The sequence below is a fragment of the Microcebus murinus genome, chromosome 17 (genome assembly GCF_040939455.1).
Source record: "Microcebus murinus isolate Inina chromosome 17, M.murinus_Inina_mat1.0, whole genome shotgun sequence".
Classification (NCBI taxonomy): Eukaryota; Metazoa; Chordata; class Mammalia; order Primates; family Cheirogaleidae; genus Microcebus; species Microcebus murinus.
The window spans coordinates 34,446,648-34,474,546 of NC_134120.1; the positions used below are offsets into that span (position 1 = coordinate 34,446,648).

General features: G+C 39.2%; 1 protein-coding gene and 1 non-coding gene across 4 annotated transcripts in view; both read right to left on the minus strand.

Moving 5' to 3' along the window:
• Positions 1-27,899, minus strand: part of GALNT1 (polypeptide N-acetylgalactosaminyltransferase 1) — a 103,215-nt gene that overhangs the window by 66,771 nt on the left and 8,545 nt on the right. Inside the window, exon 2 of one of the 3 annotated variants that reach the window (XM_075993529.1) lies at positions 81-214. The exons of the other annotated variants lie outside the window; for them this stretch is intronic. The gene's annotated coding sequence lies outside the window, so the exon portion shown is untranslated. The remainder of the gene's footprint in view (positions 1-80; positions 215-27,899) is intronic. 3 annotated transcript variants of the gene reach the window in all.
• On the minus strand, positions 9,782-9,911 carry LOC142861789 (small Cajal body-specific RNA 24). The gene has a single exon (XR_012912939.1).

Sequence of the window (27,899 nt, forward strand, 5' to 3'; positions counted from 1 at the left end):
TAAAGAACTAAATTCTCTTGATATTCATCTATCTACTTAATATAGTTCCAATCAAAATCTCAACATAGTTTTTTCTCTACCTTTAAAAGTAGATCTTGAGGCCGGGCGCTGTGGCTCACGCCTGTAATCCTAGCTCTTGGGAGGCCGAGGCGGGCGGATTGCTCAAGGTCAGGAGTTCGAAACCAGCCTGAGCAAGAGTGAGACCCCGTCTCTACTATAAATAGAAAGAAATTAATTGGTCAACTGATATATATATAAAAAAAAATTAGCCGGGCATGGTGGCGCATGCCTGTAGTCCCAGCTACCCGGGAGGCTGAGGCAGAAGGATCACTCGAGCCCAGGAGATTGAGGTTGCTGTGAGCTAGGCTGACGCCACGGCACTCACTCTAGCCTGGGCAACAAAGCGAGACTCTGTCTCAAAAAAAAAAAAAAAAAAGTAGATCTTGGCTGGGTGCAGTGGCTCACGCCTGTAACCCTAGGACTCTGGGAGCAGAGGCAGGAGAATCACTAGAGGTCAGGAGTTTGAGACCAGCCTGAGCAGGAGCAAGACCCTGTCTCTACTAAAAAGTAGAAAAAAAATTAGCCAGGCAACTAAAAATAGAAACAATTAGCCAGGTGCAGTGGCATGTGCCTGTAGTCCCAGCTACTCAGGAGCCTGAGGCAGGAGAATTGTTTGAGCCCCGGAATTCACCATTGCTGTGAGCTGACTCCATAGCACTCTAGCCTGGGCAACAGAGTGAGAGACTGTCAATCAATCAATCAATCAAAAATAGACCCTAAAATCACATGGAAGAGCAAGGCCAAGAAAGCCATTACAATTTTGAACAACAAGGTGGGAGAACTCTTGTCTATCATATATCAAGCTATGGTAGGTAATAAGGCAGTGTGATACATGAAGCAAAGAAAGATTAAAAGACCAATGAAACAAAATAGAGCCCAGAATCAGACCCACATGAGTATGCAAACTTGATATATGACAGAGATATCACTACAAACCATTGTGAAAGGGATAGTCTATTCATTAAGTGCTCATGCATATATAGAAATAAAACAAAATTCCATACCTCATTTACAAAAAAATCATTAATCATTTAAAGATGTAAATCTCTAAAACAGGCAAATATCTTCATGTCACTGGGTTGGAAAGAATTCTTTAAACAATACTTAAAAAGCACAAATCATAAAAGAAAAGAATAATTTATACTACATAAAAATTAATTTTTTAATACAACCATAGACATCATAGACAGTTAAAAGATAAGCCAATATCTAGGAAAAAATATCTACAACACAAATAATGAAGGGAAGATTAGTATCAGAATGTATAGTATTAAAAACATCTCCAAATCAAAACAAAGAAAACACGCACAATTGAAAAACAGTCAAAAGATATGAATGAGCAAATCAAAAACAAGGAACCATAAACAACCAATGGGCATATAAAAATATGCTCAACCTTAGTAGTACTCAGGAAAATGAATCTAATCTCATCATATTGGCAAAAACGCAACTATTAGGAATAAGTTAAGGAGACACTCATACACTATTGTTCCCAGTGTAATTTGGCACAGCCACTTTGGCAGTATAGAGCATTTTGGCAGTAGAGAGCAAAGCTGAAGAAAGCACTAACTACCCTATCACTCAGTAGTCCCACTGCTAGGGACATACCTTGGAGAAACATGCACAAGCCCATAAGGAGATACGATTGCAGCACTGTTTATAATGCACCCTCCCCCCACCCCACAAAGTAACAACCTAAATGTACATCAAAAGGAAAATGGATAAATGAACTGCATAATAAAATACTATGTAGCACATAAAATGAATAAATGAGAACTATCTGCTCCAGTGTGAATAAACAATGTTGAATGAGATAAAAGCAATGTGCAAAATATGTACAGTATTCCATTAATACATAGTTTGAAAACATGTTAAAATAAGACATATTGCTTATGGACACAAACATATTATAAAGACATAATAATATGGATGAAAATAATAGACCAAATTCACATTAGTGGTTATTTCTGAGGGGGTAGGGAAAGGATTTAACTATATTGGAACTTTTTTTTATATATATAAAGCTCTAAATTGTAGCAGCAATAGTTGTTGAACTCAATGTCTATTTCCCTCTTCTTTCTTGCAAATCAAACTGCTGTATTACTATAATAAAAGTGGCAATCTCTTGGACTGCCTTGCAGATTAGAGTGGCCAATAAAATAAAATCAAAAATCACTGGGTGGGGCTGTGGGGAAGCTTTTTAAAGGGACTGACTTCAGCTGGGAGTTGGGCCCTTTTGTCCTTACCCCATTCCTTGATCCTGCTGTCTGGAATGTGAACACAATGGTTGGAGCTGCAAGGACCTTCTTTGCAACCAGGAGATAGCCTTGTGAAGGAAAGTTGCAAGCTAAGCATTGCAATGCAGAATGATAAAAGGAGCTAGGTCCTTAGTGACCACACAGCTGCCATATCCTGCAAGGAAAAAACCCCTCTATGTTGTTTAAAGCACCTTGGGGGGGGGGTGGTGAAACACAGGGATCTTTTAGATGCAGCCAAATCTAATGCAGACACAGAAGGAAACAGGGCAGACTGTGAAGACATAGGGAAGGTGGGTTCATGACTTGTTCCTTATCTTCTGCTAACTGTACTTCTCAATAGCTTTTAAATTTTTTATTTAAAAAATCTCTTACTTTTTAGATTTTAAACAGTGATTCTCCAATGTTACCCACAAACAACTGCTGGCCAACAAGTTAAGAGGGAACGCAAAGGCAACATGTATACTCTATGAGTTGGCCAACCAGAGTGGATAAAGAATTCACTAGAAACTTGCCAACCACACTCTTGAGAGCACGAACACCATCCTATTGTCACCAGTACCACCACTGCCAGTTTGGATAACAAACAAGACTGCAAGATCCAGCAGTCTCTTGGCGCTCAGGCTAGGGGTGAGAAAGACGAAAAACAATCTGCAAACTAAATGGAAATCTCTGTTGTCATTCCCTTTCCCCTGTTTTTCCTTCTCTGTGCATTTCCATACTTCTGCAAGCTCAGTGCCATACTTTTCCTTCTCCACAACTGGATTATCCAGGAGAAAAAAAAGACATGAAAAATATCAAAGCACTCTAGGATGAAATTTTGGTTGTCTTTTACATTTACAAACATGAAGGTTCTTTTCAAAATTGCTTCTCTTAAAACACTGTCTGATGTTACTTGGATATTAACTTAAGTAACTTTTTGAGATCTAAAAAGTTTTCAAATTTGCTCAATAGACCAAATAAAAACCAAAACTTAGGGTGGGAATAGATTTCAGATTTTTGTCCAAAGAACAACCTGAAATATTTAGTTTCCATTGAAAAACTAAACAAAACAAAAAAATCTGTTCATTTACAAGCATATTACAGAAAGACAGTGTTCAGTTAGTCATAGATTTATCACTGGTACCACACATTGCAAAACTCACATATTCTTCCTTTTCTTTCATTAACTAGTCAGCAATTTGGTACATCAGCTTTTGTGTTGTTTTCCTAATTTGGTTTCTGTCTTAGTTTCTCCCAGATGTTTGTTATTTATTTATTTGGACAGAGTCTCGCTTTGTTGCCCAGGCTAGAGTGAGTGCCATGGCATCGGCCTAGCTCACAGCAACCTCAAACTCCTGGACTAAGGCAATCCTTCTGCCTCAGCCTCCAGAATAGCTGGGACTACAGGCATGCGCCAACATACCCAGCTGATTTTTTCTATATGTATTAGCTGGCCAATTAATTTCTTTCTATTTATAATAGAGACCGGGTCTCGCTTTTCCTCAGGCTGGTTTCAAACTCCTGACCTTGAGCAATCTGCCCACCTCAGCCTCCCAGAGTGCTAGGATTACAGGCGTGAGCCACCATGCCCGGCCCCAGATGTTATTTAATTTCTCTTAGTTTGTAATCTTCATGGTTGTTCTGAATTCTCTCCTTCTAATTTTTCTGTGAATAGCTATTCTCTACCTCATTCCCTCAATTTGGTCTTCGCTATTGTCTCAAACTGTTTCTGCACTGATATTAGTTAGGATCCACTCTACGGGATGACATCTCAAGTGACTTTTGAAATTTTTTCAGAGCTTTGGGAGGTTGATTATAAGATTTGCTTCCTGTTCTCAGAACCAAAAAAAAAAAAAAAAAGTGCAATTAGCTGTCATTTACTTAACAATGTAACAGAAAGTTAACAAGTAAATTGTTGGAAAAAATCCCTGAAATAATCCCACTATTTAATTCACACCAATAACTCAAAACATCACTTATGCATCAGTTTTTAAAATTCCATCTAATTCTCAAAATTGCATTCTACTAAAACCTCTAAACAGTTGGGTTACCTCTTTTCCTTCTTAAAAACACTAAACAGTTGCATATGTTTGCCTTTATTACTAATAAGAATGTGACTATTAATAAAAGATAAATTTTTTGTAGATGACATTTCTCTACTTGAGCTTTAGAGAATTTAAGAATTAAGTCCAGGTCGGGCACGGTGGCTCACGCCTGTAATCCTAGCACTCTGGGAGGCCGAGGCAGGTGGATTGCTCTAGGTCAGGAGTTTGAAACCAGCCTGAGCAAGAGCGAGACCCCGTCTCTACTAATAATAGAAAGAAATTAATTGGCCAACTAAAATATATAGAGAAAAAATTAGCCGGGCAAGGTGGCGCATGCCTGTAGTCCCAGCTACTCGGGAGGCGGAGGCAGCAGGATTGCTTTAGCCCAGGAGTTTGAGGTTGCTGTGAGCTAGGCTGACGCCACAGCACTCACTCTAGCCTGGGCAATAAAGCAAGACTCTGTCTCAAAAAAAAAAAAAATGGCCATTCATGAGAAATCTTTTCCAAACACACATTATAGCCTTGTCTCAAGCTTCCTTCTTACAACCATAAATTCACAAAGAATAAATAAAAATTTTTAAAGATATATTTAAACATTATCAAAGAGTGTATACTTTTTAATGAATACAAAATCATTTTACAGCATTACAAGTTCTATTTGTACTGTATATAAAGCTATCTCACTGCATAAGACAAGTTAAATTTTAACTATAACTTTCGGTTTTGCATTTTGCTGTACTGTTAAGTGTAGTGCTGCCCTATACACATTAAGTGCTTGATTCCTCCCCCCAAAAGAACAGCAAAATAGTCTAAAAGAAAACATGAAACTTTCACCTGATACAGCAAAGTTTATGGTTTCATTATAGAGAATCCTAATCTTAACGAAGGTTAATTAAAAGAAAAGAAGGGAGAAAAGGGAGAGAAATAAATAAAAATAGGTATTGTTTTATTAATATTTCTTTTTAAGAGCTTTTTCATAAAAACCAAATGTACTATGTGAATCTTGTTTGAGTTTTGAATCTACAGGCACTTTAGGGACCACTGGAGAAATCTGATTATTAGAAGCTACTTTATTATGGTCAGCATTATGGTCATATTAGAAAATGTTCTCATTTTTAAAAGATCCATACTGAAGAAAGTTAGAGATAAAATGACATGATATCTTCTATTACTTTAAAATACTTGGGCTTGGGGGTAGGCAGGAGATTGAGAGGTGAAGCATGTGTGGAAAAATCTTGGTCTTTGTCGAATCTTGAGGATGGATACGGGTTTAAGGGGGTTCATTTTACTATTCCCTCTACTTTTATATATTAGAATTCTTTGAAATATGAAGTTAAAACAAGGAAATAACTTTTCAGTGTGTTTCAGATAGCTTAAAGCTAAATTAAGATTACCAATGGACTTAACTTTCTACTTTGGCAGGCTAAATATTGCATACGCTGGTGTTTTGTGAACAAAAATCAAGGCATGTAGACATTTGTTCACTCAGCTTGAATTTAGTAAGTATCTATTTACTATAACGCCAAGCACCAGACTACAGGAGAACAAAGATGAGTTAGACAATGTCACTGTCCTTAGGGAGGAGAGAGTCAATATGAATACTTGTAATAAAGGATTTTTGGTGGTCTGAGAAGGGCCTAGAGAACAGGAGCCCCAGACAGAAAAAGGAAAGGAAGTTGTCCGAATGCCTGCAATGTGCCACATGCACTACATTCATCCATCACCACTGCTCAAACGGGAGAGGAACTACTCCAGACGTTTTGTTTGTTTTCATACCAGACTCCTCCCCCAGCATCAATGAGTCATAATCTATTGAGTATGGGGCTCCTCATTGGATGAGTATACATTAGAGAGAGAATTTTATCCTAACACCCCTTTCAAGGGGTTTTATTTTCATTTCCAGTTGAGGAAGCTGAAAAGTCAGAAGTGTTTGGGGTGGGCAGATCATCAACATTAGAGGACTGGAGGGTCTGCAAGGTCACACAAGAATCTAAAGAGCGGCGTCATACAAAGGAGGGCACAGAGCTCTGAGAAAGGAGTTATGGACAATGCTAAATGCTACAGAAAACAGTTAAGTGACACAGGAAGCTGTTTCTGCCAAGTATTCAGCAAACTACAGTGAGTTTGCAGATTTAAACATGACACTAAAACATCAGAGGGTTTTACAAACTGTAAATTTGTTTGTAAATTATGCTAAGTAAAAGAAATCAAATATTACTCAAGACGTCGGCTTGAGGATATCTCAAGCCTTAGTCCTAGCCACATTAGCCATATGCAATGCACACTGGATAAAAAATACCTAGAATCCCCAAAAGAATAAAGGCTATCTTTCTTTTAATAGGGATATAAGTTAAAGGAGGAGAATAAAAGCATATTACTGAGCACTTACTGTGTGCTAAGCATTCTTACAGGCACTATATAACATAATCTTTCCAACAATCCCACAAGCAGGTACAATTATGCTCATCATCTTACAGGTAAGAAAACCAACACTTTAAAAAGTTAGGGAATTTGGCCAAAGTCCCACAGATTATAAACGTCAAATGCCAGAATTCAAAATGAGTCAAATTCCAGTAATCATGGTAAAACCCACAAATCTATACCCTTTATATTGTCCACCTCTAGAATTTACATAAATGGAGTCATACTATAATGTATTTTCCTGCCAGTATTTTTTTTTTCTTTTCAAGGTGTCACTCTGTTGCTCAGGCTAGAGCTCACTGTAAACTTGAGATGACCATAGTTCACTGTAAACTTGAGACTAGTCTTTATATTCTCCTTTTATGTAAACAAAAACTAAAAGATCTTAATTTTAATGATATGGTTTTCTACCTTTAAATCGCTTGTGTGGATAATTATATTAATAGACTTTCTAAAGCAGAATCAAGCTTGTCTTCCTGGAATAAACCCTTTGTTCAATATGTAGTATTTCCTTTATACATTGCCGAATTTAGCTTGCCTAATTATTTTTGATAGTCTCTTACTCTTTAGCCACATTTTATTGCTTGCTAAACATATTAAATATTTATTTTATATTCTATATCTGACAACTAGAATATCTGCAATGTTTGAATGCCTGAGTACATGGTCTCCTTTGCTCTGATTAACTCACTGTGGTTTATTTGTAGTGTTTTTTATTGTTTTTTTAATCGTGAGATCATGTTCCTAGAAACTTCACCTGTAACAATTTTCTGAGGCCTGTGCTCCTATATCCCTCCAGTGAAGATTTGGTTTGATACTCAGTCCCAACAACATGAAACCACTTTTCACTAAATTCTAGGCTTGGGTTTTTGTTTTTGTTTTTTATTTTTGAAGGCAGTATGAACTCCAACCCCAAATTCAGTTAGAGTGGACTTGTAGTTATGATTTCTCCGGGAAGATTATTTTACTCTTCTAACGAAAAACAAGCTGTGACAGGCAACCCTCTTTACCCCATTCCTACCCTCTCCACCCCACACTTTTCCAACTCTTGCACTGTGGGATAGGTTTTTTATTTTGTCCTAATTTACCCACTGACACCTTTCAGGGAATTTTAGCTTTATACAAAAGCCACTGGATCTTACTTCTCACCCCGCCTGATCCCTAGACTCTGTCCAGTACCCTATGGTCACCCTGCAAACGCCAAAGCTCCAGCCTGCCAGGGACATACAGATACCAGAACCCTCAGCACAGCAGCCAGTATCACTACTAGCTTACCTTTCCTTCCTGGATTCAAGATTTCTTATCTTGGGCCTCTGAGCAATTTCTTTACTTGCTTGACAGCTCAAACATGCATTTAAAGGATTCAGTTCGGTATTTTTATTTTCAATGTTTCATTATGTGGGGCTTTTTTTTTTTTTTTAATTTCTAATCTGCCGCCATGACAGAAACAGAAGCCTCTAAAATTCTGAATAGTCTGATTACTGAGTATTTTTCCCCAAAAGAAATGTACCTCTACTTCTAAAAGCCAAAGGAAAAATGATTCATTCAATTAACCAATATGTGCCAAACACAGTTCTAGATGCTTAGCACATATCAGTTAAACAAACATTAATGCATTCAAAGTGCCTATGTGGGAGGAGAGGAATAGATGGCAAACAATAAACATAAGTAAACTGGATTATAGCACAGAAGGTAGAAAGAGCAATGGAAAGAAAGAAGAAATCACGTAGTCAGGTAGGAAGGCTCAGGAGTGTCCAGCAGTGAGGGGTTTGCGATTGTAAACAAGGTAGCCGAAACTAAAACATTTCTTATTTTCTCTTAACACACTACCAATTAATTTTTATTAAACATAAAATTATAAGAAACTATGAGTATTTTCCTCTTCTCTTGGTGTGAAGTAGGATGAAGGACAGCCTACAGATAGGTTAATACTATCGGACTATGAAGTAATACTACTTCATAGAAATTAGACACATTTTAACAATAATTAAAGATGCTCAAAAATTTATAATGCTACCTATTCAAAAAATTAAAGTAAAAATTTACAACAAGCATGATAGGATCAGAGTAGGTACTTAGTGTTTACTAACAGAATGGTTAAATGAGCAGAATTATCTTTCACATTTCTCAAGATAATTATAATCTAATTAGTATCACTATTAAGCAGTTATTTTGCTCTTTAAACCTAATCCAGAAGGCAACTTGTCCAATTATATTTCCTTCTATCTTTTATGGAGATGTGCCCTATTTATAACTCTTTAAAACAGGTTTTTTCTCTTCTCACAAGAATCATAAAGTTGAGCTATTAAATCACACCTTAAAATATTTAAATTCAAATCCAAGACAGTTATTTGCAGCCTATTTTCATTACTTTTCACGTCTTTTTTTTTTTGGCCTGGATATGAATTTTTTTAATCGTATTAGATGTACAGTTTTTTTTGTTTTTTTTTTTTTGAGACAGAGTCTCGCTTTGTTGCCCAGGTTAGAGTGAGTGCCGTGGTGTCAGCCTAGCTCACAGCAACCTCAAACTCCTGGGCTGGAGTGATCCTTCTGCCTCAGCCTCCCGAGTAGCTGGGACTACAGGCATGTACCACCATGCCCGGCTAATTTTTTTTTTTTATATATATATCAGTTGGCCAATTAATTTCTTTCTATTTATAGTAGAGACGGGGTCTCGCTCTTGCTCAGGCTGGTTTTGAACTCCTGACCTTGAGCAATCCGCCCGCCTCGGCCTCCCAAGAGCTAGGATTACAGGCGTGAGCCACCGCGCCCGGCCAGATGTACAGTTTTTAAAAAGTCCTGTGCATTTCTGTTTCTCTGTGACCAAATAGGTTAACAGGTAATTTGGACAGAACCCCACTATTAAGAAGGTTAGAGTTACAGATTTCAGATCCTGATTTCCAAAATAGGTAGCTATTAGATAATGAACTCATGCCACCCAAGCTACAGACTGAGGGGAATGATGCAATGAGACCAAAAAAAAGTGGGAGGGGAGTTTTTTGTTGTTGTTGTTTTTTTAAATGTCAGTAGTGGAACGATCCACCCTTTTTACTTACAAAGGGTGAACAGAAAGCTACTATATTTCTCTAGGACATTTACAAAGAGTTATCTTCACCTTGAGAAGAAACTGAATAAAAATAAATGTCCACATCTCTTCACATCTTAATTTTTCATTCTATCTCTTAAACAGTAGATAATAAAGCTCACATTTTATATAAATACTGTGTTAAAACTTTTGTTGGGATCCCTTTTTCATGACAAGAAAGAAATTACAAAAGTTTTCACATACACACAAACAGACTGGCTGGGCATGGTGCCTCACACCTGTAATTCTAGCACTCTGGGAGGCCGAGGATCTCTTTAGGTCAGGAGTTCGAGACCAGCCTGAGCAAGAGCAAGACCCCATCTCTACTAAAAATAGAAAAAAAATTACCTGGGCATGGTGGTGCACACCTGTAGTCCCAGCTACTTAGGAGGCTGAGGCAGAAGGATTGCTTGAGCCCAGGAGTTTGAAGTTGCTGGGAGCTAGGCTGATGCCACAGCACTCTAGCCCGGGCAACAGAGTGAGACTCTGTCTAAACACACACACACACACACACACACACACACACACACACACACACACACACAATACAGTTGAAAATGTTTCCTGAGGTAGTCAAATACATTTTAATTTTAACAGACTAACATGCTAAGATCAGCTACTGGTGGTAAAGCTGCCTTGTTAACACACCGCCCAGTTCTAGTCTGGCTGTGGCCAACTGCTACTCTCCTTCACTTTCCAGTTCATGAGAATTCCTCCTCTATTTAGCAAACAGAATTAGACTACCCAATTCCCCAAATTTAACTTCCTCTACCTCTTGACTTTTGCCTATGTGTTGGACCTTGATTGAATTTTATTTTACATACCCTCAGGTGTGCAAAAAGAACAAATTGCCTTTAAAAAACCTGAGTCAGACAATATTTAATGACAAATATTTCTACAAGTTTGCTGTAAATGACAGTAAATTTTCTTATTGATTTATACAAAACAGGAAGAATAAAACCCAGAGACAAAATAAGGTCTCTGATTGCAATTAAATATATTTTTGTGAAAGCAAACCAATGATCATGTACTTAAAGGAAAATAGCCTTGATAAAATATTAATACTTATATTTCAATCCTTAAAATGTTAGTAGTAAGCTATGATATATTACAAACTATTAAATAAAATACTGAAAGTTAAGCTACGGTACAGATTGGAAAATCTCCACAGTATATTCATCTGCCTTACTTCTGCTCACACAATGTTCCCACCTGGGAGGTACCAATCCCTTGGCTAATTTAGTAGCTTAGCCAAAGAATGAGAAAGAAAGGGAAAGCATGGTTCCAGGACCTCCCCCCTCCCCACTCCCCAACACACATGCACTCTAACCCAAACAGCTCCACCTTTATCTGTTCTACACACTGGAGCTTGTGAGAAGATACTATTTGAAAATGTACTCCTGCTACTAAAAAATTTGAAAACTATCCACCTATAGCAGTAATTCTTAAAATGTAGTACAAGGACCCTCCCTGCCCCTAGTCCAGGGGTCATCAAAACCCTTTCCAGGGATATGCAAGGTCACAACTGTTTTCTTTTTTATTTAATTTTTTAAGACAGGGTCTCACTCTGCTGTCCAGGCTGGAGTGCAGTGGTGTAATCACAGCTCACACTCCCAGGCTCAACTGATCCTCCTGCCTTATTCTCCCCAGTAGCTAGCACTACAGGTCCCCCCTACCACGCCTGGTGAACTTTTTTTATTTTTTGCAGAGGCAGAGTCTTGTAATATTGCCCGGGCTGGTCTCGAACTTCTGGCTTCCTCCCCACTCAGCCCCCCAAAAGAGCTAAGATTTCAGAAGTGAGCCACCACGTCTGTTCCAAAACTATTTTTATACTATGCCAAGTCATCATTTACCTTTTCACTCTCATTTCCTCCTAAGTATGTGGCTGTGGTCCAGAGTCTACCTGACATGCAACATCAATAGACTGAATAGAAAAGGCGGCGTAAGAATCCAGCAGTGAGAAGTTAGACACTAATGAGATATGCACAAAATGTAAAACGATGTCACAAATGTTACACTTCTAATTTTTTTGGTTTAGAAAATAGTTATTTATCATAAAAATACATTTACATGAATATACATGTAATGGGTTTATTATTATTTTAATGAATTCATAATTTTTAAATTTCTAGGTTATCTTTTTTCTAAACTAATCCTGTGACAGATTATGGTTTTTATCTTTAATGTGGTAAATGTCAACACATATAATCCACAAAATAAGTTCTTTGGGGTCTTCAGTAATTTTTAAAAGTATAAATGGGTCTATAGAACTGTAAGATTGAAAACCACTGATCTAAAGAATAAAATTCAAGGCCGGGCGTGGTGGCTCACGCCTGTAATCCTAGCACTTTGGGAGGCCGAGGCGGGCGGATTGCTCAAGGTCAGGAGTTCGAAACCAGCCTGAGCGAGACCCCGTCTCTACCAAAAATAGAAATAAATTAATTGACCAACTAAAAATATATATACAAAAAATTAGCTGGGCATGGTGGCGCATGCCTGTAGTCCCAGCTACTCGGGAGGCTGAGGCAGTAGGATCGCTGAGCCCCGGAGATTGAGGTTGCTGTGAGCCAGGCTGACGCCACGGCACTCACTCTAGCCTGGGCAACAAAGTGAGACTCTGTCTCAAAAAAAAAAAAAAAAAAAAAAAAAAAGAATAAAATTCAAAATCCATAGTAAAAATAAATCCACGCTTATATTCATTCCACAAACATTTACAAAGTACCAGTTTTATGCTGGGTTCTAGGTCTACAGCAATAAACAGGACAATGTTCCTGCTCTCATGGAACTGTAGTCAAGTGTTGGGATATAGGCAATAAACAAAAAGTGACAGGTAGTAAGTGGCGCTCAATAAAGAAATAAAAAGAGGAGTTGGCATGTTCGTAAGCTATTGGGTGGCTAATTTACACTGGGTGATCAGGAAAGGCTTCTCTGAGTCTCCACTAAGGAGACTGGAAGAGCAAGGAGCCAGCCACAGGAAGGTCCCACAGGAGAGCCTTCTAGGCAAAGGCCTTTGGGACTCTGCCCATCACAGCCCTGCCCATGCCCTGCTCTCAGTCACATCCGACCACTCCTAGTTGCCCAATTTTGCCACACTTTTTCTGGCTTCCATGTCCACACAGGCAGTGTCTCCTCCATCTGAAATGGGCTCTGAAATGAAATTTCTCTCTGAAATGGCCTCAACAAATTATATCGCTGGTCCTATTCCTTGAAATGTGAACACAAAACATACTGTTGATTCTATAAAAATATACATGGTTCCAGACACAATGGAGACTAAGAAAACAACTGAATAGAAGTGATGTGTTCCATTAATTTCAGAAAAATGACTTTCAGAACTATTTTGTAACTCTATCAAAAAGAATCAAATGTACCTTGAAGAGAAATCCTGGAGATTAATTTCATTTTTAAATATAAAAAACAATTATTATTTGGTACGTCATTGTTACAATGTATGTCTTCAATGTAGAGGGATAATCTAAGGGGATTAATACCAAGTGAAGAGTGCGTGGTTGGTTATAATCAATATAAAAAAATTCATTTTGCCTCCTACTCACGACTTTCCATGTTTCTGATGATAAATTGTTCCCATTCTCCATTTTTAAAAATAATTCTCTTATAGGAAAATTGTTTTTGGACATATTTTTGGTCTCAAAAATATCTATGATATCAAGACAGTAAAGAATTAAAACATAAAATTTAGAGCTACAATTTAAGTGAACTATATTATGTATAGCAATGCTTTCAACTCATACATTTAACACGTAATCTGAAAGCAAACAGAGACTGCCAATGGTACCAATGGGCTTCAGGTAAAATTATCCAAGAGAAAACATTCCAAGGAAGAGGTCTGAAAAAACAAAGCTATTTCTACATCCCAGGAGATAGGCTGCAGGAACAATGCTCTATTAATCTCATGTTATCCCATATATTCTGCATAAACTGACAGCACTTTGACCTGAATTTTTCTTGGATAAAAATTCAATGACACCCTAAGCTTATTGTGTGCATATCCTCTAAAGTACCACTAATAGCAATCAAAAATCAACTTCGTAAAGACAAATGCAGAAAAAAATAAATGAGATAAGATTTAAAGTAAAACAAAACACCAGTGGCAAATATGTCAATGAACAAATACAAAATATAACAAATACAATGAACAAATACAAATATAAAAAAGCTAAAATAAATAAATAGTTTTGATAAAACTAGGTAAGCTGGATTTCTGGAAAACTGTGGTTTGTAAGAACAATTTTATATGACATAAAGCATTACACATGTTACTGCTCTATACCATGGTAGGCTTAGGGATTTTAGAAAGCTTTGACTCTTGTTCACTGATACGGAAGAACTGTGAAGCTCTTTTAAGAAGGAATATCTGGCATTTGGACTGACAGTGCCCCTATGATACCTGGTGTTTAGTTATTTCTTATGTCTTGAAGAAAGAAAGAAATGGGGAGGTAGCCAATACTTATAGATTAGATGATTTAATATTGTTAATATTTAATTCTCCCAAACTGCTATATAGATTCAAAGTAATTCTGCCAAAATCTCTATAGACTTTTTAATAAAAATTGACACAGTCATCCTAAATTTATATCAAAATTTTAAAAAAGATACATGAAACACACTATAAGATGTCCCCCAATATAGACGTCTCCTTCTGCAGTTATACAACCCCCAATTTTTGCTAGCACATGGACCATTAGAATAAAGATACCTTTTCCTCTCCTTTGCAGTGAGCTTCTAGTTGATATAAGAGGAAGTCTTGCATGTAACTTCACACAGGTGTGTGTCTAAGGACTAAAGCATGCCCTTTCTTCCACTCTTCCTCCATTCTGCATGGAACATGAATGTGATGGCTCAGATTTCACTTTAGATCACAAGGACAAAAACCAGACCCTGGGTCAGCAGATAAGTAGGTTGAACAAGTAGATCCCAGGAAGCCACAAAGCTACCATACCAGCCATGAGCTGTCTAGGCTCAGACTTAGACATAAGAGAGAAACACCTCTTCCCTGCTTCAGCTGCTCTTACTCTGTGTCTCTGCAACAACTACTAATACCCAATCCAATCCTATAGCATGCAAGGGACCCAGGTATGCCAAGCAGGGCAGAAACGCCATAGAGCTCGGCCTCACAGAGGGAAGCAGAAACACAAAGGCTCTGCAGGACACAAGGCCACACCAAGGACCCCAGCAGCAGGAATCAGCATGTCCCTCAAGGATGCCATGAAGACAACCGTGCTCCAGATGCCTCTCTTCTTTCTCTTTTCATCCCCAATCAACTCTGCTCTGTCCTTTTTCTCTCCATCCTCACTTCCTCAGACTTCCTCAAATTGTCTACCGGTGATTATGGCTTTTTCACTCTCTCATGGCACCATGCTGGACTTGGGGCCGCTGTCTTAGTCTTGAAAGTTAAATTCTCAGGAAGATAGTGGAGTGGCCGACTTCACTTATTATTTCAAGCTGGTCAGGCTGCCTTGGGTATGGTGCACACTTCGGAGGGGTACGAAATATGACCGACCGAGAACACCTCTGAGCGGGGACTATGGGGGTCAGATGTTTCCTCTGGAAGGTGATATAAATATGGTCGGTGCTATAACTGGTCTACGTCACACAGGATGGTCAGAATCTATCTGTTTAAATCCCAGCCTCCAAATGGAAAGACAGAAACAAAGGGATCTGATCTAGAATCCCAAACCCCATTTGAAACATTCCAAGGGTCTGACCTGGGATGTTACACATGTCAGAATTCAAATGCAAAATGCTACTTTTAAAAGCAAGAGGGAAAGGGAAGGAGAAGGTCTATTTTTAATGAGAAGTAAAGAAGATACAATTATTTTGCCCTTTCTCTGGTATAATGTATCACCTGAGAGAAGGGAAAACTCCAGAAAGAACTAGGGATCCAAACTAGAAATTGGTATTTCCTCTCTTGAAGGCTTTTTCTAATTAATTGCTCTAAAAGTGGCTTTTAAAATAAACAGGAGCTAGGAAAATAATGAGAGTAATTGTAATACCATTCCCTACACATGTTCCATGAGGGTAAACAAGTCTTGAAGCTTTCGTTGCTGGAAGCTGGAAGACAGATGAGGTTTTATATCCCATACAATACTGTGAGTCATCAGTGCTAGGCACCAAATATTTCTTGTTCTCTCCACAGACACGTGGTAGGTTTGCACTTTTCCACCCACTAGAAATATAGGTTAGCCCTGTGACTTGTTTTCACCAATGAGATGTAAACAGAAATGTAACGTCTCACTTCCACGCAGATGCTTTAGGAGATAGTGCACAATCTGCCCCGCTCGCTTTCTCTCTACAACAGAGCTGCCAACATTCTAGACAGTCACCACTCCCTCAGCTTGGGTCCCAGAGGGACGATAAGGTAAAACAGAGTCCCCAGCCAATCAGTCACAAAGCCGACAAGCTTTGCTGTTTTAAGCCATTGAGATTTGGGGACTGTTTGTTAGCATAGCATATCTCTTCCTACTCTGGTATCTACAAATGTGAATGCCTATAAATATTCATAATTGTTTTATCATCACTGCTAATATAAAGACTAGTTTTCCTGGTGTGTACCTTCTTACTATGCTAAAAGTAACAGCACTTAAAAAAAAATGCAGGCAACTGAAATCTTGAAGCAAGAGATGTCTTGGTTAGCTCCAAAGTTTAGCTGGGGAAAAAAAAAATCGCTGTTTAGAAGAGCCAAATGTAAGCAATGGTTTTAAATTAATAAAAATGTTGATAATTACTGAGGTGAGATAATGAGTATATGACGATTCATTATACTATTCTCTATACTTCTACACATATTAGACATTTTCAACAATAAAAAGGAAAGAAAATGGGGAAAAAAAAGAGAAAGATAGATCTGAAAGGCCTTAAAGAACTTTTTAAAAAGTGCTACTGATGTTAAGCCCTCTGAAAGAAAAAAAGTTTCTAAAACACTTTTTGAAAAGTTAAAAGACTTTACCAATGTTATTTACAGACAAATTGTAGAAATGGAATGTCTTGGAGTTGCTAGATTATGAAACCATAATAAATAAACCATTATAAATTTATTTATAAACCATAAAAATGTGAAATGCCTCATTGTTTTTTTAAAAACCTCTCCTTAATTCAGAGTCCTCAAACTTTTTAAACAGGGGGCCAGTTCACTGCCCCTTAGACCGTTGGAGGGCTGGACTATAGTTTTAAAAAAACTATGAACAAATTCCTATGCACACTGCACATATCTTATTTTGAAGTATAAAAACAAATGGGCAAAAACACCCACATGTGGCCCACGGGCCGTAGTCTGAGGACGCCTGCCTTAATTCCTAAAATCAAATTTAACCAGATATTTTTCATGGGTTCCAAAATTAGAAAATATTTGAGATGAAAAGTATACTGCTGCTTATTCAGGGCAATCTCTTTGCTATTACTGAACAGGAATTTTAGGTCTAGTGACATAAGTAGTCAGTGGCAAAGTAGAATCTAAAAGCTAGGTCCTGAGTCCTAATTTATGTAGTTTCTAACTCATTAGGTTGGGGGACTAGCCTATTTGACAGTATCCTGGTGTTCTACTTGCGAGCCTCTAGCAAAAGGATCCTGTTATCTCTTTCCATGGCAGTTCTGCATTATGACACCTGTTGGGATGCCTTCAGCCATAAGTGAATAGAAGTTCTACCTCAGACTGCTTAAACGTAAGGAAACTTACTGGCTCACATAACTGCTAGTCCAGGGAGAGTGTGGAGTTCAGAGTTGGCTTAACCTAGCAGCTCCAGCTCCATTCCTTTACAATTTTCTCAGCTCTGACCTTCCTGAGCTGATTTTTTTTTTTTTTTTTTTAGTTTGATAACAGTACTCTGCAGCAGCTCGGAGCCTCACATTCACATACAAAGATGTCTACGCAAGGAGAGGTGGCCTCTCCCCACGCTTCTGGCAAGGAGAAAAGTCTTTCCCAGAAGTTTCTGCAAACGTTTCTCGACCTAAAATGGTAACATGTCTATTTCTGAATCAACCCCCAGCAAGGGGAATGGGGTGAGCACGACTGCCACAGATCACTCAGGGTCCAGCTCTGCCACACAGGGGGAAGACAGGCCATGACGAGGAACAGCCACACGCCACTACGAGGACAGCCAGAGGTTCCTAATCCATAGCCCAAGGAGCCTTAGAAAGGTAAGGAGTTGCCTCATTAACTCTTTCCAAATAAATTATATAATTAACGCATGTACGTGTACGTGTCAAAGATACATACTACCATTTAAAAATAAGTACAGAGGAAGTGATGTCACCAAAATGGCAGAGTAGAAGCAATCTGGCTTCACCCTCCCCCACGGAAAACCAAAAACAAATATTCAGCTCCAAGATGTTATTACCAGCAACACCCCAGAACCCAAATCTGACGCTGAGATAATCTCTGAGGCCAAAGAGAAGTGAAAACCTCTGAGCAAACATTAAGAGGAACAGACTTTTCTACCCACAATACCTTTCCCCCAGTCTACCAGGCACTGCACACTTCCTTCCAGTCTCATAGTTTCCACACTGGAAAAAGATCAAGGTGGACAGCCAGCTTCCCCACCATCTTGGGTTCCCTTGCAAGAAAACTCAACCCAGGGGAAGCAGCCCAAATGCCTATATGGAGAAAAAGCCCTGGGGGAGCTACAGACTAAGAGGAGGAGGGACCAGAAATCCTACCTTACAAAAAATGCTAAAGGGAGTTCTTTAATTTGAAAGAACAAGACACTAACATGCAAAAGGAAAACACTTGCAGGTATAAAGCTCACTAATAAAAGTACATCAATTCAGAATACGCTAATACTATAATTGTGGGATGTGATTCACTCATATCTTTAGTATGAAGACTAAAAGAGAAATCTATCAAAAATAATAAATACAGCATCCTGTGAAGAGACAATATAAAGAGATGTAAATTTAGACAAGAAAAAGTCATAATGGAGGGGGTAAAGTGTAGAGTTTATTAGGTTTTCCCCTTGTTTCTTTTCTTTTCTTTGTAATCAAAGTTATACTGCCACCTGTCACATTTATGGTTTTTATAAGCCTCATGGTAATCACAAAGCAAAAATCTATGACAGATAAAGCTGGGCACAATGGCTCACGCCTATAATGCTAGCACTCTGGGAGGCTGAGGTAGGAGGATTGCTTGAGGTCAGGAGTTCAAGACCAGCCTGAGCAAGAGTGAGACCCCATCTCTACAAAAAAATAGAAAAGTTAGCCAGGTCGAGGTAGTGAGTGCCTCTAGTCCCAACTACTTAGGAGGAGAGGTAGTGAGTGCCTCTAGTCCCAACTACTTAGGAGGCTGAAGCAACAGGATCTCTTCAGCCCAAGAGTTTAGAGATTGCTGTAAGCTATGATGGTGCCACTGTACTCTAGCTGGGGCAACAGAGCAAGATTCTGTCTCAAAATAAATAAATAAATAAATAAATAATAAAAAGCTTCTCCATAGCAAAGAAACCCAACAAAGTGAAGAGAAAACATACAGAATGGGTGAAAATATTTGCAAACTATCCTTCCAACAAGAAATTAATAACCAGAAAATATCAGGAACTCAGAGCAAAAAAAATTTTTTTGGATTACAACATGGACAAAAGATCTGAATAAACATTTCTCAAAAAAGACACAGAAGTGTCCAAAAGGAATATGAAAAAATGTTCAACATCACTAATTGTCAGAGATAAGCAAATCAAAACCACAATGAGATATCATCTCACTCCAGTTAAAATGGCTTTTATCAAAAAGGCAAAAAAATAACAGATGCTGGTGAGGATACAGAGAAAGGGGAACACTTGTACTCTGTTGGTGGGAATGTAGGTTAGCATAGCCACTACGGAAAACAGTATGGAAGTTCCTCAAAAAACTAAAAATAGAACTGCCATAAGATCCAGCAATCTCATTGCTGGGTATATAGGCAAAAAAAAGGAAATCAGTGTATCAAAGAGATATCTACACTCCTATGTTTATTGTAGCACTGTCTACAATAGTCAAGATATGAAATCAACCTAACTGTCCATGAACAGATAAATTGACTAAAAAATGATACATATAGATTATGGAATATAATTCAGCTATAAAAAAGAATGAAATCCTGTCATTTGCAGCAACATGGATGAAATTGGAAGTCATTATGTTAAATGAAATAACCCAGGCACAGAAAGATAAATACTACATGTTCTTACTTATGCGGAAGCTAAAAAAGTGGATCTCATGGAGGTAGAAAAAACAATGAGGGTTACCAGAGGCTGGGAAGGGTAGAGTGGAAAGGGTAAGATGAACAAAGATAGATTAATGAGCACAAAAATACAATTAGATAGAAGGAATAAGATCTAATGTTTGATAGTACAGTATGATGGTTATACTTAACAATAATGTATTGTATAGTTCAAAATAGCTAGAACAGAAGAATTGGAATGTTCCCAACATAAAGAAGAGATAAATGTTTGAGGTGATGGATGTCTAAATACCCTGATTTGATCATTACACATTGTATGGAAGTATCAAAATATCACATGTACCCCCAAAATATGTACAATTATTATGTCAATAAAAAAGGAAATAAAAAATTAATCTTAGAATGTTACTTAAAATATCAGTTGTGAACTGTTTTATAACAGTGAATCTGTTTAAAATCTGTGAACTCTGTATTAAAGTGTTTAAACAAATTTCTTTAAAAACTTTTCTTACCACTGCATTTAAAATTTTACTGTGAGGAATTTACATATACATATTGAAAAGATGAATCTTATAATATTACTTAAAAGATGAGGTATGAACTGTTTTATTACAGTGAAATGAACTTTATTAAACTCTGAACTCTGTAATGAAGTCTTCATACATGTTTTTTAAAGATTTCTTAAGATTGCCTTTAAGGCCCTCTTACAAATAGTTCACATATATATGTCAAAAGATTAATCTTAGAATGTTACTTAAAAGATGAGCTGTCAACTGTTTAATTGCAATGAATTTAACTTTCTACCAAATTGTGAACACTTCTGTAATGAAATGTTTAAATCTGCTTCTTTAAAGACATTTCTTACCATTGCATTTAATGCCTGACTGCAAGGAGTTTACATATATGTTGAAAAGATGAACTTAAATTGTTACTGAAAATATTTAAACTATTCTATTATAGGGAATCTGACTATTTAAAAAAATATATATATAGATCCTCTAAAAACTAATAAACACAAATTCATTTAAAAGTATTAACTAATCCATGTTAGTATTTTAAATAGCATACAGGCAAGGTAGCCCCAGACTACCTGGGTTTGCGTCCTGGCTCTGACACCTACTATCAAGTCAGTTCACACAAATTGTCTACATCACAAGACTGTTGCGATGATTAAAGGAGCAGTGTGTAAAGGGCCCAAGATCAGACACAGTATAAGTTGCACTGAGAAAAGTACTAAATAAATTCTAGCTATTATTGGTCTCATACAAGTAAACTATTAATATTATGATGTGATAAGTAATTAGATTATTTAAAGCTGAAAAGGGGCCTGGAGGAAGTATTTTGTTTTAGCTGCCCAGCATTTCCCCTTTCTAATTTCCTTTTGGAGAATCACCTGTCCCCCACCTTGTACAATCTTGGCGAGAAGGAAAATCTATATGTCTCCCCTCCCACTATGGAAGCCAAAGGGACACCTGGAGATTCCTGCAAATATTGTAAATAATTATTCTCACTGGTACACCCAGTATGACCTGGGTTCAGCCAATCAGATGCGCTCTCCAGGAGTCTTAAAATTTTGGGTAAATAACATGCAAAAGTGAAAGAATATATGGAGTTAAATCATCCCAGTGGTAACATCCTGATCAGATCATTCCTGTAATTCTGCTTCCCAGAATCCCAGAGCTGCCTTAGTTTCTGTTTCCCAGCCTGATTCTCCAGCATTCCACCAGTTCTATAAAAGCTTCTAATTCCTTTCCTTACCTCCTGCTTGAGTGAGGGAGAGCTGGATTCCACTGCCTGTAACTGGAAAACCCAACTGAGAGAAGTGAACTAAGATCACTGGAGTATAGCTTGAAGGTACCATGCTGGGACTCAGACTGGAACAGGGGCTCTGCTCAGGACAGAACAGTAAGTCCTGGAAAGGTGTTTTAGGAAGTGCAGTGAGAAGCCAGAGGCTGAGACACAGTGAACAACAGAATAAGGTATGGGGTCTGTCCCAGAGATGTGGGGAACAGCAGTGTAGAGTCGAGCTGCATCGGAAGAAGGGAGTCTGCCTGGTTCTCAATGAAACTTTCTGCCTGGTGAAATTTTAGGGCAAGTATTTTTATGATGTGCCTTTCAAAGAGTTCTGTGACAAAAAAGTACTCAACCTCAGCTTCACTGGTGCTCTGCAAGGATACAAAGGGGGAAACCTTTCATAAAGAAGCAAGTCTCTGTGACCTTCTTTCTCTGGTGTAAATCCTTTTTCCCTAGTCCAACACACTTTAGCATAGAGAAGGTTCATGTTCATAATGAAACTCTATAATAGTTCAATAGTATTTAAAGGCAGAGAATATTCAGAAGGGAGAGAACAGTATAAAAGCCCCCCAGCTGGCCTGCTTCAGGTTTAAAGTCCTCAGCAATTTTTTCCAAGAATTCTATTTTTACTACTCTAGTCAGTATCACTAGATCCCAGTCTACTTTGACTTGTCTACCTATTCCTACCTTCCTTCCCAACCTGAATCAAGTTACAGTTACAGATCCCATTGGGGGTCTCTGGAGAAAAGTTCTTCCGGTTCCTGGCTCAGACAATCCCCTGCAAACTACTGTGAAAGCTTCATGCTTCTCTCTTCTGACATGATCTACCCTAACCTCTACATTTAACCTCCAAGTTCTCCCAAAACTCTGTTTTCCCTGGTCTTCATAGTGCCCTCTCTCCAAAATAAGCATTTCCTACCTTCTCATTTCTCAAAATGCACCCCAAATTTAACCTTTTAAAAATGCTTACCAGCAAGCCATGCCCAATTGTTGATGTTTTTCCTTTCTAGCTTAGTTTTCGTATCCTTTCATAATATTCTAATTCTAAAAAAAAAGAGGCAACTCTCATCTGGCCCAGAAATATTCATAACTTCCATTTACAATGTTAAGAAAAAATGACTGGGGTGGAACAATTACTTTTCACTGCATACTTTTTGGGACTATCAGTACATTTTACCATGTGAATGTGTTACTTTCCCTATTTTAGTAAAAGACAAAAGATTTATATGATCTGAAGAGAAACCAGAGTATACCTTTCCTATTTTAAAAAAAGGCTGCCATTATTTAATAATGCAATATATATATATGTATATCATCTTCTTACTTTCCCAATGTTATTTTACGCAGAAATGTGCTGACATCAGATAGGGAGAAGAGAGCATCCCTTCATTCATAATTGTTTCTGTTCAGTTTTGTTTGGAGGGTGGCGCACAGACACACAGCAGCTGGTTGCCACAGGCTTACAGTCTGGTTACTAAACAAACCCATGCTCTTCTACTGCTGAAAGTTTAAGAGAAATCTGAAGACATTTTTCAGGCCTCTGGCCTCTTGAAACGTTGGTACTGCAAGTACTTTTAGGCTCCCGATTGGCATGACTACATTAGCCATTGCCACTCCCCACACAAGTCTGGGAGTTGCTGGTAAACTGGATAGATCTGGCCAGAGCTGGCAACCAAGCATCTCTGTGGGTGTGAGTAAAGTGAATCTCTGGCAGACCCCACCCCTCTTTGCCCTAAGCAAATTGGATCAGTCCAAATCATTTTATATACGATTTTATTATCCTTTTGTTCCATATGAGAGTATTTTACATAGGGTATTTTCCATGCTTTTGCAATAGTTAAATTTGAATTACGGATTAGTCAAAATCTGCTATTTAGGTGCCACACCCAAAAGATTTACTTTTATATTGAGAAAGATCTTTAAGGCACCATCCAACCTTCCCCAATGAGTTGATTTCAGCACTACATATACCATCTTCCTCCCCATTTCCAACCCCACCTCAATCCTCTGTTGGTAGTAACATCTAAGCTCACTTTCTTCTTTTTTTTTTTTTTTTTTTTTTTTGAGACAGAGTCTTGCTTTGTTGCCTAGGCTAGAGTGAGTGCCGTGGCGTCAGCCTAGCTCACAGCAACCTCAAACTCCTGGGCTCAAGCGATCCTTCTGTCTCAGCCTCCCAAGTAGCTGGGACTACAGGCATGAGCCACCATGCCCGGCTAATTTTTTCTATATATATTAGTTGGCCAATTAGTTTCTTTCTATTTATAGTAGAGACGGGGTCTCGCTCTTGCTCAGGCTGGTTTCGAACTCCCGACCTCGAGCGATCCGCCCGCCTCGGCCTCCCAGAGAGCTAGGATTACAGGCGTGAGCCACCGCGCCCGGCCTACTTTCTTCTTTTTTTAAGAGACAGGATCTTGCTCTATATCATCCAGTGTGGAATGAGAGAGTGGCATCATCATAGCTCACTCTAACCTAGAACTCCTGAGCTGAAGCGATCCTTCTGCCTCTGCCTTCCAGGCAGCTGGGACTACAGGCATGTGCCACCATGCCAAGCTAATTTTTTAAATTTTTTTTGTAGAGATGGGGTCTCACTGTGTTGCCCAGGCTGGTCTTGAATTCTTGGCCTCAAGCGATCCTATTCCACCTCCCAAAGCACTAGGATTACAGGCATGAGCCACCTCAACCAGCCCGAAACTTGCCTTCTAACAGCATTATCCTCAGCAGCCTCAATCCTGGTGACTTGTCTTCTGTCTCATGGCCCAACACCAACCTACTTATCTATACCTTAAACTCACCCTTCAGCCAAAACCAAACCCAGACATGAAATATCTCCACCTCAGTCTCCTGCTCATTTGGGGCTTAGATTTCCTCGCCCCTGCCAAACCTGATCTTCTCCATCTGCTTCCAAGTCACCTCCTATTCTCCTACTTAGCCAGGCTTCTAGTTTCATATGTGCAGTTTCTAATACAGAAGTCATACAACCTTTGTAATCATGTAATCTTTGACACACAAAAGTCCCCAACCTCACTGGACCTTTGACCCTTACAATCTAACCCTAGACAACTCCCTCTGTTCACTTTTTCTTCTTCAACTTCCAGGATATTGACACTGCACAGAAAGTTCAGAAATGACAATGGCTGAGTCCACTGTAAACCCATGCTGACCAGTCAGACTCAGCTACACTATAGACTATTCTTTACACCTGTGGTCCCCACCCACCCCCCACCCCCCACCCCCGCTGTCTTGGAAAAATTGCCTTCCATGAAACTTGGGGATGGAGCATACAGCAGGAGGTGAATGGTGCGTAAGCCAGCAAAGCTTCACCTATATTTACAACTGCTCCCCACCGCTCACATCACCACTTGAGCGCTGTTTCCCTCCCCACCACCGACTGGTCGGTGGCAAAACTGTCTTCCATGAAACTGGTGCCTGGTGCCAAAAAGGTTGGAGAACACTGCTTTACACCATCTCCCCTGTACTCCCTCCCTGACCCTCTGCCTTCTCCTGTGCCTGCACACCTCACAGACCATCCAACAATGCCCACCTGACCTGACAAGGCCATCCCACCTCATCACACTCAAGTTCCCTCCACCCCACTGTTACCTCACACTCCCTCTGCAACTCCCTCGAGTCCTTCCTTCTTCCCAAGGGTAATACTCTTGACCTGTACACTTAATTACATCCCTTTCCACAGCCTTGGAGGCCTTGTTGCACAAACTACTCCTCTCCGCTCTCTCACACTCACCAGCCACCTCCACCATCCTTTCTCCTGAGGTAACTTTCAGGCCAAACTAAGCCAGAGAGGAGGGTTTTGTCGCCCCCTCCCCTTCAAAAGTAAGATTTTAAAAAGTGGAATTAATTGTCAACATTTAAAAATCAGGACATTTCACTTGAAAACTTAAGACTTGCGGCTCCTCTGGTAAAACAAAATCCTCACCACCATCAAGTGCACGTACTCGAATAGCAACATCCTAGGAGCTGACTGTGGTGGCCCCTAGCAATGGGTGTCACCATCTCCAGTCACCACAGTCAACCTTCCTAGTACCAGGGTACCCACACTGACTCTCACCCACCATACCTCCCTGGCCTGCCATACTCTACTGCCTATAAAAAGTTCTGCCCCTTCCCACCCTAAAAAACATTTCCCTCGCCTACCCCCAACACAAGCTACAACCTTCTTCTTTCTCCTCTCCAAAACACTTCCTCCAGGAACAGTCTACATTTGCTGCCACCATTTATTCACCTTTTACCCCCTTATAACATGATTTATGCTCTTCCCTCACTGCCACAATCATGGAGAGCACAAAAGGAGCAATGCCTGTTCAACAGCATTGGGCATCGGTGACTGTCTCCTTTGTAAGGTCTCTACTATTGGCTCTCCTCACCTTGCCCCTTCTAATTCTCCTGGGGAGGAAATCATGTAGACCTCCCGAATGGTTAAATGCCTGAAAATACCTCTAAATGCCATTACAGACTCCTTCTGTATGGGACTCTCATAGACCCCAAACACTCAGCACACTTCCTTCTCCCCTGTAACACTGCCAACAGGTCTTGGAATTTCTCTCGAGGAACAAAACAACAGAAAAAGAAAACTCAGTCTGAAGGTAAGTATATTGATTTATTCAACATATAGTCATTCTTCCTCAGGTGGTAGGCACTAATGCTTAAGTGACCAGTAAGAGAAGATCCCTACCCTTACATGAGGAATTCACAGTCTAGAAATGACACAGATGGATAAGCTGACAGTGGCAACATGATATATAACATGATATGATAAAGAAAAAACAGAGGCGCTAAGGGGACTGTCCACTACCACCATTTGAGTCTGGGCCTCCTGCAAGAGTCTCCCAACTGGCCTCCACACCTCCTTCTTCCCTGTCCTACTCTTTCACGCAAATCTATTCTTCATGTTGCAGCAGGGGTGATCTCCTTAAAACCTGAAGCATAGTTCTCTCCTGCTCAAAACCTTAATAGCACTGAGAACAAAGTATCAGCTGTCCCATGCCAAGTTTTCTACTTTTACTTCATCCCCCTTCCCTTGCACCAATAGCCTGTCAGCCACACCGATCTTTCAGTTCCTTAAACCAAGCGTCCTCAAACTATGGCCCGTGGGCCACATGCGGGTGTTTTTGCCCATTTGTTTTTTTATTTCAAAATAAGATATGTGCAGTATGCATAGGAATCTGTTTATAGTTTTTTTAAAACTATACTCCAGCCCTCCAACGGTCTGAGGGACAATGAACTGGCCCCCTGTTTAAAAAGTTTGAGGACCCCTGCCTTAAACAGAATGTGTCCTCTTCTGCTTTGTGGCCACTGCACATACCATTCTTTTTAGCGAAATCCTCTTGTCCCTGTTCTTTGTGTTATCAAAATCCTTTGATCTCTGGGTCAGCCAAAATGTCATCTGCCCCATTATTTACTTAATTGTCTCTATTTTTGTCTGCCTCATTAGACTGTTTGATCAACGAAGACAGGAATCATGTCTGTTTAGTTCACTTTGTATCCACAGTAGTTGGCACGCACCAGATACTCAATAAAGACCTGCTTACAGAGGCTTATTCCTCAAACTCTCCACCACTCCCTGTCTTCATCATCTCAACCTGAAGACGCTCATCTGCACCTCCAGACCAGACCTCTCCTGCAAGATCCAGTCCTTCAACTGTGATGCTTGCAGGATAGCTCCAACTGGAGCCCCTCTCTGGCCCCTGCAACTAGATATGCCCCAAGACACACTCATCAACTATCCTTAAACTCTCTTTTTTTCCATTTCTCTTAATGGTGACATCCTCTTAGAAGTTGAGTGATTGACTTGTTTTTCCTTCACTCATTGACAGGAACATTTGATTCCATCTCTAAAAATGCACCTGTATGTTCCTGTACACAAAGTCATCTGGACTAATGCATCAGCCTCATGTCCTACATCTAGTCTTCTGAAATAACAATCACCCACCTACATGTACGTTAAAGATTAAGTTTGATGGTATCAATCAATATCCTCATCAAAATCCTTCAACAGCTCCTTCCGGTCTTCCAAATAACATTCATACTCTTCTGCTTGGTATTCAAAGCCCTTCTCAATCTTGCACAAACTATCC